Consider the following 17,500-nt stretch of genomic DNA (forward strand, 5'->3'; position numbering starts at 1 on the left):
AGTTCTTACTCCCCTGAATGAAATTGTCGGGTCTTCACGGCACCGCATATTTGGCTGAAGATCATTTATGGCTCTCTCAGAGTATGTTCTAACGCCAAACAACTTCATTCAGCTTGCAGGAACCCCTGCATATATATATATATATATATATATATATATATATATATATATATGTATATATATATATGTATATATTTATACATATATATATATATACATACATACATATATATGCATATATACATATATATATCTATATATGTACATATATATGTACATATGTATACACATATATATATATATATATACATATATACATATATATGTGTGTGTGTGTGTGTGTGTGTGTGTGTGTATGTACGTATATATCCTGTCTAGGATATTGGCTGCATGTTATTGTGGCTAAGTAGCATGCAGCTGATACTTTAGGGTCTATATGTGGTGCCCCTACGGACCAGAGCCACACATCATTTTGTTTGTGATAGAGGAAATTTCTGTTCATAGAGAAATGGTGGACTGGTTGATGAGGTTATTTAATGTTTGTTTAAGAGATGATAGAGTGCCGAAGGACTGTTGGAGTACCTGTAAGGTTGCATATTTCTAGGGAAAAGAGGACAAGAGTAACTGTAGTAATTTCAGAGGGATCAGCTTGTTAAGTGTAGTTGGAAAGATTTATGGGAGGGTCTTGATTGAGAGGATTAGGAGAGGAACAGAGGGAGTAATTGGTGAGGAACAGTGTGGGTTTAGGACAGGTAGAGGTTGCGTAGATCAGATTTTTGTGGTAAGATAGATATGTGAGAAAGCTATAGGAAAAGGTAAGGGTGTTTTTTGGGCTTTTATGTATCTGGAAAAGGCTTATGATAGGGTAGACAGGAAAGTATTGCGGGAGGTATTGCAGATATAGGGGATAGGAGGAAAGCTGTTAAGACCAGTCAGGAGTTTTTACGGGAGTAATAGAGCTTGTGGTAGGATTAGAAATGGAGAGAGTTAGTGGTTTGAGGCAAAGTTGGGACCTCGTCAGGGATGTGTTATGTCGCCCTGGCTGTTCAATTTATACATGGATGGGGTGGTGCGATAGGTGAATACAAGGGTAGTGGGTCAGGGATTCGAGATGGTCAAAGAAAATGGAGAAAAGTGGGAGATAAGCCAATAGTTGTTTGCTGACGAAACTGCGCTTGCAGCAGGATTAAAGGAGGGCTTGAGGAAGTTAATGATAGAGCTTGGGAAGGTGTGCGAAAGAAGGAAGATGAAGATAAATGTGGATAAATTAAGGTGGTGAGATGTACAAGGGGTGAAAGTGGCAGCAAAATGGAAGTGAGTATTAAGGGAGAGAGACTGTAGGAAGTGGATAGTTTTAGATACTTGGGAGCAAATGTGGTGGGAAAGGAAGGAGTGTGATGGAGGTAGAGCGTATATTGAGAGAAGCGAGTAAATGTCTTGGAGGATTAAAGTGTAATGAGAAATAGACATTTGGGAATGGATGCTAAGAGGAGATTGTATGAAGGAGCAATTGTGCCGACAGCACTATACTGGACAGAAACATGGAATATAAGAGAGGAAGAGGAGTTTGAATGTGTTTGAGGTGAGGTGCCTGAGAAGTATAGTAGGGGTTACTATGCTGGATAGAGTGAGAAAAGAAGAGGTGAGGAGGAGAACGGGGGTGGAAAGGGAGTTGGGAGAGAGTTTGGTTAATGAAAGAGTATTGGGGTGGATTAGACACATTTCCAGACTGAGTGAATAAAGACTAATAAAAGAGGTGTGGAAGCCAGAGGTGGAAGGAGTGAACATGAAGGGTCGACCTATAAAAAGATGGATGGAAGGGATAAAAGAGGCTTCGGGAAAGAGGGGAATGTCTGTTGAGGAAGGAGTGGATAGGACAGAAAATAGGGATGAATGGAGAATGGGTGTATATGGATGATGGTGTGATGCATGAGGGTGAGTGGGGGGAGGGGGGTATGTGCGAGGAATAAATTGACGCGGCCCGAAGGAATTTCTCCCCGCGTTCTATTCTGAATAGGGGGACAGAGCGAGGGGGGGGGGTCGCCGATTTAATAGAGCAGCCTTGCTGTGGATATGCTTTGTTTTGCGACATTGTTTCTGACCCAGGCCAGTGGGCAAAATGCAGGGATGATCCGTGATCCAGGAGGTGCCAAGATAACAGGGAGGGAATAGGATGGATGGGAGTGGAATATGTTGGGGATAGAATGGGCGAGATTGCTTTTTATGCATTTATTTTTTGGCTACCTCCCTTGTAAGGAGGAAAAGCCTTTGTTATACGTAAGTATATATATATATATATATATATATATATATATATATATATACATACACATATATATATATATACGTATATATACATATAAATAAATATATATATATATATATATATATATATATATATGCATATAAATAAATATATGTATATGTACATATACATATGCATATATACATATACACATAGATGTATATATACATATATATATATGCATATAGACAAATATATATATATATATATGTATAAATATATATATGTATATGTACATATACATATACATATGTATATATACATATAAATATATATTATATATATATATATATATATATATATATACATATATACTAACGGCCCACTGTTGATTGGATTAAGAAAAGAAAGGAAATAACGTTTGCCGTATATTTCGATCACTGGCTAAGATCCTCTTCAGCAGTATTCTGCTGAAGAGGACCACAGCCAGTGATCGAAATATACGGAAATCGTTATACATATATATATATATATATATATATATATATATATATATACATTTATATATATGTATATGTATATACATATTTATATATGTATATATATATATATATGTACATATATACATACATATATATATACATATATATATATATGTGTGTGTGTGTGTGTGCGTGTGTGTGTGTGTGTGTGTGTGTGTGTGTGTGTGTGTGTGTGTGTGTGTGTGTGTGTGTGTGTGTGTGTGTGTGTGTGTGTGTGTGTGTGAGTGTGTGTGTGTGTGTGTGTGTGCGTGTGTGTGTGTTTGTGTGTGTGTGTGTGTGTGTGTAAATATATATATATATATGTATATTCCCCCATCTCTCCGTAAGTACAGGTTTAATTCTGTTTACTGCTTCCTTATATTGTTTTGTATTTCTTCTTTCATCACTATCAATTTCTTTCCATCACTTTGCTTAAGGAAGTATGTCTTTCAAAATATTTTTCTGTAGAAAATATGTAATGCTTCTCGATGGGGTGAAATAAACGGAGGTAAAATATTTCTTATTTTCTTCACGAATAATATTACACTTCTCTTGTCAATTTACACCAAGGGACTCCCCCTGGGATCCTCAGTCCACCTACTAAGCCACCTCTGAACCGACGTCATGACTTTATTCATCCAATGATCTTTACTCATACAAATAAGTCCTTCCCCCAAAGGCGCGAATTTTCTCCCGTGTATCTGTAATTATTTTCTCCTCCACCCTTCTCCAATCAGGAAGCCTGTTTTAAAGTCTTAAACAATACTGCTTACACAAGCAATCTCGATATCGATGCAGGAATAGCTTAGTTTACATTTTGTTACATCAGCATTAAAATCTGTTCCCTAGTGCTTGTATATAAATTTTAGACGGAGAGCGAGATTATGCAACTCCTTCGCAACTTATGTTTTCCAAACATCCTAAACATAAAATAAAATTCTCGCCACCTACTCCTCTATCTACCTTATTTTTCTACCTTATCAACCAGCCTCTTACAGAGCTCGACAGCTACCCTTGGTCGTCTCGACCAACTATTTTCTACTACCCTCCTACAGGGCTCACGAAAATATATACTTGGAAAATATCATATATAAGAAGCTAAATATCTGAAACTATTTCTGCATAAACTGGCAAAAATGTCAAAGTGTTATCTTTCAGTAGATGGTGTCTTCAAAGCATATGCCACCCACAACAAAGAAATAATTAACACTTCGAAAATGCATAAATGCCAGTGGCATCTTTAAAAGAAAACAATTCAAGCAGATATATGTTGAATTGCATTAAATGTCGATATCCTCCTGAATATAAAACTAAAGTTAGAGCAGCAATTACTATTGAAGAATAGAGGACACTAAGAATAACTATATAATTGGTAGAGTAATCTTTTGAGGGCGATCTCAACATTGATCATCTCCTAATTTTGAAAGAGGGAGATTTTTTAGGTAATGTGATGTTGAAGGTTGCGAGATATGACTCTTCAGTCAAATGCATGGTACTAAGGGTATTAGTAATAGAAAAGATGTAATTAGATGGATCTACAACTGGAATATCTACTTCATATAGTGAACTATTTACCCTCGTAGAGAAGGGTATCAGCTTGTGCAAGTTGTATCTAAACTCAGAAGAAAAAGGAACTTCTATTATCACTGAGGAAACATTTAAATATGCAGTTAATTGTGGGTAATAGAATGCCAGATTAACTTCATCAAAGAAAGGTTTAAAATTCCAATCCCTCTTTGCTGAGTTAATTATTCTTATAAGTTGAGGTATTGGGAGAGGAGAGGATTCACTTGACCAGAATTTGTCAGAACTAAATCTTGCACAAAGGATTCCAACTGATATTGCATCTCGGTTAATCTCAAATGCATTTCATCAAGTAATTAGAAAAGAAATATTGTTTTCTATTTTTCAGATTGTTTTAAGCTGAAATTCTCTAAATTATCTGTAATTTCAGAGATCAACTCCTCAATATTCCTTACACTTGATCAATTTTTGCAACTTTCTCATCCAGTCTATTCATAGAAATCTTTAAGTCAGCAAAGAAGGCAAAATTGGACATTCCTAATCCGGCAAGAGCTCCTAAGGCTACTACTAACATACTTCTCTTTTGTCTACCATTTCTTTTGAAGTTTGAATCTACAACATCAAGTTTATGTTCTATCTCATTTATATACTTTCGAGTTTCTTTTGAAAAAAAATTACTGGAAATGTTCTCCTTTAATAAAATCAAATTCTCTCTCATGGAGTCAACATTATCCTTAATTACAGATATATTTTCATAATCTAAGACTAACCTAGGGATATGGTCTACCATTATTAGATTACCTTGATGTTCTACACCAAAGCTCCAGGACGAATTGGGTTCCAGTCCAGGGCCCTCACCATACAAATTGTAAAAATTATTGCAGCCTTCATCTGTAAAACGTATTTGGATTAATTATCAATTCACATAAATTTTTGTCAACATACTCCCTATACTCTTCTGGATTTAGTGATTATTTAAAACTAATACACTCATGAGTGTCACATGTATCCTCATTATCAAATTGTATCCTAACTTTCTTTACATCATCAAGTGATTAACTGATACTTCCCCAGTTTCTATGTGTAAGATTTTGTATTTATTTCTACCTACAAAATCGATTACCCTATATGGACCTGAGTACCTCGGTGAAAGTTTATTATAGGGTGAATGTATTTTGACCATGACTAAATCTCCTATTTTTAGTTCTATTTTATGTGCTATTTTGTGTTGTTGTTTTTCATCTATTGTGTATACTCTTGCGTAAGTTCCCTCACTCTTTGTTGTATAGCCTGAGATGTATGCATCCTATTTCAGATATAATCATCTATATTACGAGTATACATAGGTTTCTGCTCTGCAATCAAGATTTCATATGGAAGAATTCGTCCTCCCCAAAAATAATAAAATGAGGTGTTTCACCTGTTGCTATGTTAATTTGGTTGTTCAGAGTACATTTAACACAAGGAATCCAAGTATCATAAGTTATACTATGAGGATTTATCATACTTCTAAGACATGTGATAATTTTCTTATTTAACCTCTCGGCAACTCCATTACTCTGAGGATGATTCACTAAAATGTTGATATCCTGGATCTTAAACAATCTAAATAATTCTTCCAAGATTTTGTTATAAAATTCAGTTCCATTATCTGAAACTAAGATCTTAGGTGTAGTGAAATTACAGATTATCTGATAATAAATTACTGAAAGCAATAAAGCTAACAGAGCATTAGGTTTCATTGCTAGGACGGTAACGAATAGAAGTGCAGAGGTAATTATTAAACTCTATCTAGCGATAGTTAGACCCATCCTTGACTATGCGGTACAGAATGGACATCAATTCACTAGAATCAGTACAGAGAAGAATGACCAAAATGATACATGGACTCAGAAATTTACCTTACGAAGAGAGGCTTAGGCACCTTAACTTATACTCTCTGGAAAAACGCAGAGTGCGGGGTGATCTGATAGAGGTGTTATGTGAATCAAAGCCTTTAACAAGGATGATGCAAACAAGGTCATCATATTAAAACAACAGGGCAGGACTCGCAGTAATGGTTATAAACTGGACAAATTTAGATTTAAAAAGGAAATAGGCAAGAATTGGTTTACTAATAGGGTGGTCGATAAATGGAATAAACTTAATAACCATGTAGTAAACGCTGAAACTATCAGCTGTTTTAAGAAACGATTAGACAACTTTATGGATGGGGATGACAAGTGGTGATGGATACGGAGCTGCCTAGTGTAGGCCTTATGGTCTCTTGCAGTCTCCTTCATTCTTATGTTCTTATATATATATATATATATATATACATATATATATATATATATATATATATATATATATTTATATATATATATATATATACACATATATTGCTAGTAACCACAAAGAAAATCGGAAAGAAACAGTTATTCCAAATAAGGTTTATAAGACAAAAGAAAAAGAACTGACAATGCACAAAAAATCACAAATAAAAAAGAATAAATCGTAGAGAACAACACAAATTACCAAATTACTTTTGGTCACTTACAACCTGACCCAAGTTTTTTTTATTATAAATTCATATAATTTATAAATGACACTACTTATATAAGATTAGAATCTTCAGAATGTTTTATAATACTACATTCTATAATGTTTCTATTGACAAATGAATTAGAAGAAAAATAGATGAAGTATTAGACCAGTTAATACAATAATCGAAATATTTCATGCGAACAAATAGAGCATTCAATTCTTGTGCTGCTTTAACATTATCTTTGTGTTGTTTAATTCTGTTTGATAGTACCTTGCCTGTTTGTTCAGTGTAATCTTTTCACAATCCATGCAGAGGATTTTGTATATGCAGCCACTTGAATCAACAGGTGAATTCTTAATATCAATTTCTTAAATGTACATGGCTTATTAAAAGCTACTTTAATATACCATGTTTTAAGTAGGTGAGTAACTTAAGAAAGATTTTTTTTTCTAAAACGCAATACTAAAAGTATCTTAATGTCAAAAGGGGGAGAGGTTTGAATCCTGTCAATTTTTTTTTTTTTTTGTGCTATAACGAAAGCGTCATCTAAAAATGTTCTAGGGTATTTTAATCCCAAACCTAGATTAATAATAGACTCAAATTCTTCATCAATGGACTCAGGGCTGCATATACACAAGGTACGTAAAAACATGGAAGAAAATACAGAATTTTTTACTTTATCATGCTGTGCCGAGTAATAATGTATATAAGAAAACACATTAGTGTTCTTTCTATAAACACCAAGTTTAAAATCATTACCTTCCCTATGAATAAGGCAATTTAAAAAGGACAAATTGTTATTATTTTCTAATTCTACAATAAATGAATGGAGGGAACCAAGTTATTAAGAGAATGTAAAAAATCATCATCACAGGCAATGAACATCATCTACATATCTATACCACACCGGATTACATGGCAAAATTTCACAAAATAGTTTCTTTTAAAATAATTACTCAAGACAGGTGAAAGAGGATTCCCCATAGCCATTCGAAACATCTGAGACTAAAAATTACCGTTAAATTCAAATTTACAATCTTTGACGCATAATTTGATAGGTTCAATTATAGTACCAAAAGGCAAAGGAATTCAGATTGTGTCCAAATAAAGGGTGAGAAAGACAATTAAATCATCTACTGGAATTTCAGTGAATAAACTGGCAATGTCAAAACTAACAAGCCTGAAATTATAATCAATACTTAAACTGTTAAGTTTTTGAACTAGGACTAGGTTATTTTTTATGGATAAATTAGAAATTGTGCCAAATGACGGACGAAGTAAAGACACTAGCATACATACATACATACATACATACATACATACATACATACATACATACATACATACATACATACATACATACATACATACATACATACATATATCAAATGCTTTTTCCCCCTTACACGGGGGGTAGCCAAAAAGAAAAAGGTATAGAAACCATTCCCACCATTCAATTCCCTATATGTTCCACTCCTCTCCACCCTCCTCCCTCCATTTTACCTTGGCACCTACCGGATGACGGATCATCCCTGCATCCTGTTCACTGTCAGAAGTAGTGTCCCAAGACACAGCACATCCACAGAAAGGCCGCTTCATAAATTCGGCGACCCCCCTCTCCGTCCAATTTTTTTTCACATACATACTTCCTCACCCCCATCCCCCAACCCACTCCCCCTCATGCACCACAGCATCATCCATACACAACCCTTCTCGATTCACCCCTATCTTCTGTCCTCTCCCGTCCTTTCTCCACAGACATTCCTCTCTTTTGTTATGCCCCTTTCACCCCATCCATCCATCTCATCCTAGAACGCCCCCTCATGTTCACTCCCTCCACATCTGCCTTCCACACCTCTTTTATTAATTTTCCTTCACTCATTCTTTCCATGTGTCCAATCCATCCCAATACTCTTTCATCCACCCTATCTCCCAATTCCCTTACCAACCCTGTTATCCTCCTCACCTCCTCATTTCTCACTCTATCTAGCCTAGTAACCCCTATCATACTTCTCAGACACCTCATCTCAGACACATTCAAACTCCTTCTCTCTTCTTCTCTTATGTTCCATGTTTCTGCCCCGTACAGTGCTGTTGGCACAATCACTCCTTCATATAACCTCTTCTTAGCATCCATTCCCAGATGTCTATTTCTCATTGCACTATTTAATCCACCAAGGCATTTAATCGCTTCTCTCAATCTACATTCTACCTCCACCCCCACTCCTCCCTTTCCTGCCACATTCGCACCCAAGTATCTAAAATTGTCCACTTCCTCCATTCTCTCACAATCAGTGCTCACTTCCAGCCTGTTGTCACTCTCCCCTCTTCTATATCTAATCACCTTACTTTTGCCCACATTTATCTTCAGTTTCCTTCTTCCACACACCTTCCCAAACGCTGTCACTAACCTCCTCTGATCCTGCTACAAGCGCAGTGTCGTTAGTAAACAACAACTGGCTCACCTCCCACTTTTCTCCATTTTCTTTAATCATCTCCATCCCCTGACCCACTACCCTTGTATACACCTCTCGCACCACCCCATCCATGTATAGATTGAACAGCCAGGGTGACATAACACATCCCTGACGAAGTCCTACCTTTACCTCAAACCACTCACTCTCTCCATTTCTAATCCTAACACAAGCTCTACTACTCTCGTAAAAACTCTTGACCGCTCTCAACAGCTTTCCTCCCATCTCATATATCTGCAGTACCTCCCACAGTGCCTTCCTGTCTACCCTGTCGTAAACCTTTTCCAGATCAATAAAAACCCAAATAACATCCTTACCTTTTCCTATAGTTTTCTCACATATCTGTCTTATCACAAAAAGCTAATCTACACAAACCCTACATGTCCTAAAACCACACTGTTTCTCACCAATTATTCCCTCTGTTCCTCTCCTAATCCTCTTAATCAAGACCCACCCATAAGCCTGCCCAACTAGACTTAACAAGCTGATCCCTCTGAAACTACTACACTCACACTTGTCCCCTTTCCCTTGTAAAGCTGAACTATACAAGTACTCCTCCAGTCCTCTGGTACTCTACCCTCTCTTAAACAAACATTAAATAACCTCACCAGCCAGTCCAACACCACTGTATCTCCTTTCTTCAGACATTCTGCATGACATCTATCCAACCCAGGTGCCTTACCTGCTCTCATCATCTTAACAGCTGCTTTCACTTTATCTTTCCCTATTTCTCCTCCATTTTCCTCACTCATCACTCTCATTTTCTTAGCGCTTCCCACTACAACTACCTTTCCCTTCCTATCCTCCTTCACATTTAGCAACTCCCTAATATGATCTGCCCACCTTCCTCTCACTGCCTTCTCTTCCATCATCATCTCTCCATCTGCACCTTTTACCTTTTCTTCTCTACTTGATTCGCCTCCTCTTCCTCTTTTAACTTCCTTCCTAAACATATTTTTATTACTTTCAAAATTTTCTGTCATACTCTTACTCCATTTCACATCTGCTTTCCTCTTTGCTTCCTTTATCTTATGCTTATCTTCCCTTCTCTTTAGTTTGTACCTCTCATACGATTCCCTCGTCCTAATTTGTAGCCAATCTATGAATGCCTTGCTTCTTTTCTTCTACACCCTTCTTTGCTTTCTCATCCCACCACTCACTGCCCTTCCTTCTATTTCCTCCTGCCCTCCTTGTTCCACACACCATCTTTGCACACATTATGACTCCCTCCTTGAACCATCCCCATTCCTACTCCACTTCTAGTTCTACTCTATCCTTCACTCCCTCCCGCTCTTCTCTCAGCCTCTTCTTATACTCCTTCTCCTTTTCTTTCTTATTTAAGCAATTCACTCTAAGTACCTCCCTACCTTCTGCCCCCCTTTTCCTCTTTCTCCACCTATTCTCCACTCTCAATCTACCTTCTACCAGAAAATGATCTGATATTCCCCCACTCTCTCCCTTAGGACATGTACATCCTTAACTCTTCCTACCATACTCCTGGTCACCACTATATAGTCTATTAACGCTCTATCTGCCACCCTTCCATCCACTACCCTCTCCCACGTGTACTTATGCTTGATTTTCTTCCTAAAAACTGTATTTGCTATCATCACCTCTCTCTCAAGATACGTCTCCACGATCAATTCTCCACTAAGATTTTTACCTGGAACTCCATACTTTCCAATCACACCGTCTATTGGTTCGTTTCCTACCCTAGCATTAAGGTCTCCCAATACAATTACATTGATATTTCTCCCTAATCCATCTATGCACTTATTTACATCTACCCAAAAAGCCTCCCTTTCCTCTACGCTCTTCTCACTACCAGGCCCATACGCACTTACAAAAACCCACATCTCCCTTCCCAGCTTCATCTTCATCCGCATCAACCTTGATGAAACCTCCTTCCACTCCGCTACACGCTTACTTATCTCTTCACTTACTAGTATAGCCACTCTTTTCTCCCTCGTCCCCTCTTCACTCCTGAGTACCTCCCAGCTACACTCCCAAACTCACACTCGCCCTTCTTTTTCATTTTAGTTTCACTCAGAGCCAGCACATCCATCTTTATTCTCGCAAACATACTGCCTATCTCTTCCCTTTTACTCTCATCTGTACTACATCCACGCACATTAAAAAACCCAAACCTTAGGGTACTGGTTGGAAAACTCCTAGACTCTCCTATGCCTTTATTTATTTCATATATACATATATATATACACATCTATATATATATATATACATATATATACATATATATATATACATATATATATACATATACATATATATATACATATATATATATATACATATATATATATACATATATATACATTTTTTTTTTTTTTTTTTTTTTACTTTGGGGCTACAGGTTGTAGGACTCCTAATTCCATCCCCCATCCTGTTTTTTTTTTTTTTTTTTTTTTGTCACCTTTTACGACTCAAGTGGAAAGACTTGATGGTAGCATTCTCTCCCCTACCACAGGGTAGTCGAAAAAAAGGAAATGAATATTCAGCGAAATGGTACAGGACAGTAACAAGAGGTTGGGGGACAGCATAACGGAGGGACAGTCGTAGTATAAAAGTGTCATCATTTCTCTATGAACAGAGATTTCCTCTATCACAGACAAAATGATGTAAGGCTCTGGTCCGTAGGGGCGCCCCATATAGATCCTAAAGTATCAACTGCATGCTACTCTGCCACAATAACATGCAGCCAGTACCCCAGACATTAGCAATTTTGATAAATTATATGATATGGATTTAACAGAGCTAATGATTGGTCTTATAGGATTTTTTGGTGTGTGTGTTTTTACTAATCCATACATATAGGGAAGAGAAGGCGTGATAGTAGAAAACTGTTTGATCAATTCGTCTTCCCCTTTTAACAATTTCATTTTCTTATTAAAATGACTATTCACCTTATTAAGTGGGTTTGTCTTAAGTTCTTATCTTAATATCAGTAGGAGGAAAGCGCTGTAGCTTGCCATGGGGAGGATGGTGAGAAGTTTTTTTTTATGTTTAGCGTAAGACTGAACTTTATCTTATCAAACTACAACTGTTGCGTTTGTATTATTTTGATGATATCGTAATTCTTTTATCAGGTTTAAATATTGTACCTTCATTAGGCAGCGCCAATCTTTATATGAATGTATTTCTTATCCTTTTTACTCACAATAATTGACACATGAATCATTTTATAACACTAACAGCTTCAAAATAAGGTATGTATTTCAATGCAAATATAATACATAAAGAGCTTTGCAACATCCATAAAATGTAATAGTTTAGGTACAATATGGTTATGAGCGTTTCTTTAAGAAAGTTATTAGCTTTCCAGAATTTCAACCACTTATGCAAAGGCTAAAAATTTCTGTAAGGGACAGAATCCCTTCAATGTTTCATAGGGGATCATAGTGTATCATATATACCCTTCCCCTAATTTTCGAAACATTATAAACTTTTCCATGACAATTCATAAGCTTACAAATGTTACACAATATATCACTCCTACATCTAATATCTACGTGATAAGTTGCATCTGCGCCACTCCGTCCACCTGTGTACACGATAGATTGTCTATGATCTATTGAAATTTACTATATCTTATTCTTTCTCTGACAGAATCATTTAATTTCAATTTGTCTATCACTAACTTTTTTTTTGTACTTCTGCCCTTATCTACATCTGTGTCTCCGACATTTTTCCATGCTTTCATTGGTTACTATTAACTCTGGTCCCACTCACCGCCCACCCTGACTCATGAACCGCGATATATAAATAAATAAAGAATCTTTAAAGCTCGCTCACAGGCAACAGCCCCTTTTATATAAACTTTCCTTTCATTTTCCCACACACTTTCCTCTCTCAGAAAAACCGACTTAGCGAAAGCGGATGGTCTGATCTCGATGATCCATATCCTTTTCCATCCTGCTCTTCCTCCCCTTTCTTCTGCAACTTTTCCTTTTTCCTCCCCTTTTCTTCTTTTTGTTGTTCTTCTTCCTCTTCTTTTTTTTCCTCCTCCTCCTCCCTTCCTACTTCCTCCTTTTCCTCTTCCCTTTCCTCTTTTTTCCTTTTCCCCCCTGAATCTTCCTTTATGTCTTCCTTTCCCCCTTCCTCTTCTAAGTAAAGACTTCTGTCTGTTCAAAGTCCTTAATTTTTTAAAGTCGACAGTATTTGGGAAAAAAGGGTATAATCTTTTGAATTTTCAAATTCTAGGAAACTAGCTTCTATTAAAATATTTATTATCTGAAGCTTCCTAGATTTTTTTATACAAATAACTGGGAATGTATTGATATTCCACATTTACCATTATCATGGCCATCATCACCGGATTGTAATAAATATCATATTTGCCCTACAATATAATCATCACAATATATGGAACGTTATTCACTACACACTCATGGAAGTTATCACCACACTCTTGGAATGTAATCTACACACTATTTTGAAACATCATCTTCACTATTGTCTGAAGTTCCTTCCCTATTGGCGTTACGATCAACATCAATAGCAACTGACAGGGATGGAGTTGGATAGCTGAGGCCATATAATTCGCCCAATAATTTATCTGATACATAATACATATATCCTGAATATTCATTATTTCATTTACCATCAGTAGCTATTTAACTTTCAATTAATTCATAATCGCTCTTACCATTCAAATGTACGTTGACACTCGCATATAAGCTTTATATTCTTATTGCACATAAAGTAAATATTCAATTTTACGTTGAATTTATAATTTCTATGAACATTTCAATTTACTACGTTCATACTCACGCAAGGAAAAGCCCCCTCTAACTCTACACAAACTGAATATTTTAAAGTTATTTCAATTTTACTCGAACCTCTTATTTTGATTTACTACTTCTACGCACGGTAGGGTTTTAAATCTGGGTTTCTTTTTATAAGCTTCCGGAAATGTCGAATTACGTGGTCTTTTGCATCCTACACGGATTCTAATGTAATTCCATATTGCGATTAAGTAAGTCCCGCCGAATACGGCTACTTTCGTCGGCCTACTCAGACGACCCAGAGCTCTGGAACCTGACGGCAAGGTACGTCTTCTCATAAGAAGCCTTTAAGGCGCGTAGGACATTCATTCCGCCTTGTGATCACAAAGGGCTCTGTTCGATTCCCAACAGGTTTTAGTGACCATCACTTGTACAAGATATAGTGTAAAGACGATGAGGAGCCTACGCTAGGAACCGCGCAGCTATGGCCGGAGTTGTTACCTTTGCCCCATACGTTTGGACTGCTGGGGAACCACTTGTACTGGGAATAAGAGTGGAGTGCGGGATTCGATCCCATAACTACAGTAGGTGAATACGAGAGCAGCACGCTTCCGATTACGCCACCAGCGTAATGTAATAATATATAAGAAATGCCGCGAGTGTCATGGATTGGACATCCGCAGTTCCACAAGTGCAAGGGAAGTACTTGAGACTTTCCATAAATCCCTTTCTCTCTGAGAAGAAACTTGAGACTAATGTTCATTGTATTAATGTAGGACTGTATTTACGTGGACTGGTGGTGTGATCCGGAGAGTTGTGAGTTCGTTGTAAGCGCATAGGGTAAAGGTGACGGCTTCGGCCGCAGCTAGAGCCTTCTGAAATAGGCTCCTCACATTATCTGTGTCATTCCCCTCCCCTCCCCGTAAATAAAATCGCCTGAGGCAGTAGAGGTAAACCTAAGACTCAGAAGCGCCATTCAGATGCGCGGAATCTCGTGAGGGAGAAGGGGCCTCCTTGTCTGAATAAAATCACTTGGAAATGATCTTGAGTACGCCGAAAACCCAAAAGTCGTGATGGACGGGAACGGCAAATCGCTTAAATGAAACAGTCGTTGAATTTACTGATGCACAAGTCGTGCTTCGTCGATGAATGATGCAAAGAGTCTGAAAACGAACAGAGAGAAATTTTGGAGCAAGACCGGAGAAGGCCGGAGAGTTCGCGCCGCCGATCGACGCTTCGTCGAGGCTTTGCCTGAATATTGGATGCCTCTTCCTCTGCAGGAATTACTCTCTCTACTCCCACTCTACTCTCTCTCTCTCTCTCTCTCTCTCTCTCTCTCTCTCTCTCTCTCTCTCTCTCTCTCTCTCTCTCTCTTTCTCTCTCTCTCTCTTATGTTGCAAAAATGGACCAAACGTGCCTAGGAAACTTCGCATGTAATTCTAGGGGTCGTGGGATAAAATAGTTTCAAATATATATATATATATATATATATATATATATATATATATATATACATATATACATACAAGTATATATACATATATATATATATATGTATATATATGTATATATGTATATAAATATGTATATATATATGTATATGTATATATGTATATATATATGTATATGTATATATGTATATATATATGTTGAGACATTCTGACAGGTTGATGTAAGCGGAATAGGAAACACAGGAGTCTTAGTCTTGAGTTTATTCCTGACTAGTTTCGCAGGTATGCTTTTTAAAAAAAAAGCATACCTGCGAAAGCATACCTGCGAAACTAGTCAGGAATAAACTCAAGACCAAGACTCCTGTGTTTCCTATTCCGCGTATATATATATACGTATGTGTATATATATATAAACATATACATGTATATACATATATATACATATATAAACATATATATATACACATATTGTGACGCCTATGGGGAAGGGCCAGGTTCAAAACTAGAGTTCTGTTTAAGAATGATTATTTCCTTCTAAAAAGATACAAATAAACAATGATCGAAAAATAGAAGTCGCCAAAACTAGCGAAAAGTACAATGTCCGAAACACGTAAATTCACAGAACATAAAAGGCTAATATTGCCAAGACACATATATATATAAGTGTCGATCAAATATCGACATTCAATAAAGAAAAAATAGTCTTAAAGACAATATGTGGTAAGGTCGAGAAATATCGACCAACAGAATGGAAACTAAGTCCTACGTAATAATTTACGTAAAAATTACAAAGTCGAGAAAATTCTACGACTATAAGTCTAAGTCCAACAAAGTGGACGAGTGCAATGGGAAGCTCTGATAAGCAGAGTCCAGAATGATTCGAGAAAATACAAGTCGAGATGAAACTACGACTATAAGGTCTAAGTCCAACGTAGTGGACGAGTGCAATGGGAAGCTCCGATAAGCAGAGTCCAGAATGATTCGAGAAAATACAAGTCGAGATGAAACTACGACTATAAGGTATAAGTCCAACGTAGTGGACGAGTGCAATGGAAAGCTCCGATAAGCAGAGTCCAGAATGATTCGAGAAAATACAAGTCGAGATGAAACTACGACTATAAGGTCTAAGTCCAACGTAGTGGACGAGTGCAATGGGAAGCTCCGATAAGCAGAGTCCCGAATGATTCGAGAAAATACAAGTCGAGATGAAACTACGACTATAAGGTCTAAGTCCAACGTAGTGGACGAGTGCAATGGGAAGCTCCGATAAGCAGAGTCCAACTTGACCGTTACAAGCAATGATATATATAGACTCTTCTCCGTAAGATCCGGAGAGATGCCAAGTGTCGCTAGACGCGACGATTAACAAGAGTGTTTAGGAATATTTCCTAGTACATACACGAATATTCTTTACATCAATGAATAGAAAATAATATTTGATAAAGTTACCTTGTCAATCTTAGATAAGCAGAAACTTAATAGTTTTTATATGAATATCTATACGTACGTAAATGTAAGTTAGGGACGCAGTTGATAAAATATTGGTTCACATGAATTTTTTTCCAGAGCGCGCGTAAGCATGCATGTTCTCACGCCGGTGACTCGGCGTCCGAATACAACGGTAATGTACAATTTATCTTAAACTTACGTAAATCAATTCCTAAGATTGACAAGATAGATCCACAAAATAATATACATACATAAATCTATATGCAAAGTATGGAATAGTTTGTCAAAGCACAAAAAAGAACGAAATACGTCCGATGAATAGAATTCATCACTTTAAGAGTCTCTAGACGTCGATATACCTCACGTAGGCACAGATCATTCTCACCGGCGTCCGAAGATTAAGAGAATATGTAATTTCTCTTATCTTACGTAAATCAACTCGTAAGATTGACAAGAGAGATCCACAAGATAATATACATACATAAATCTATATGCAATGTATAGAATATGTTTGACAGTGCACAAAAAGAATGGAATACATCATAAATATATAATTTATCACTT

Source organism: Oratosquilla oratoria, chromosome 7 (genome assembly GCF_046742065.1).
Source record: "Oratosquilla oratoria isolate Oo_2021 chromosome 7, ASM4674206v1, whole genome shotgun sequence".
Classification (NCBI taxonomy): Eukaryota; Metazoa; Arthropoda; class Malacostraca; order Stomatopoda; family Squillidae; genus Oratosquilla; species Oratosquilla oratoria.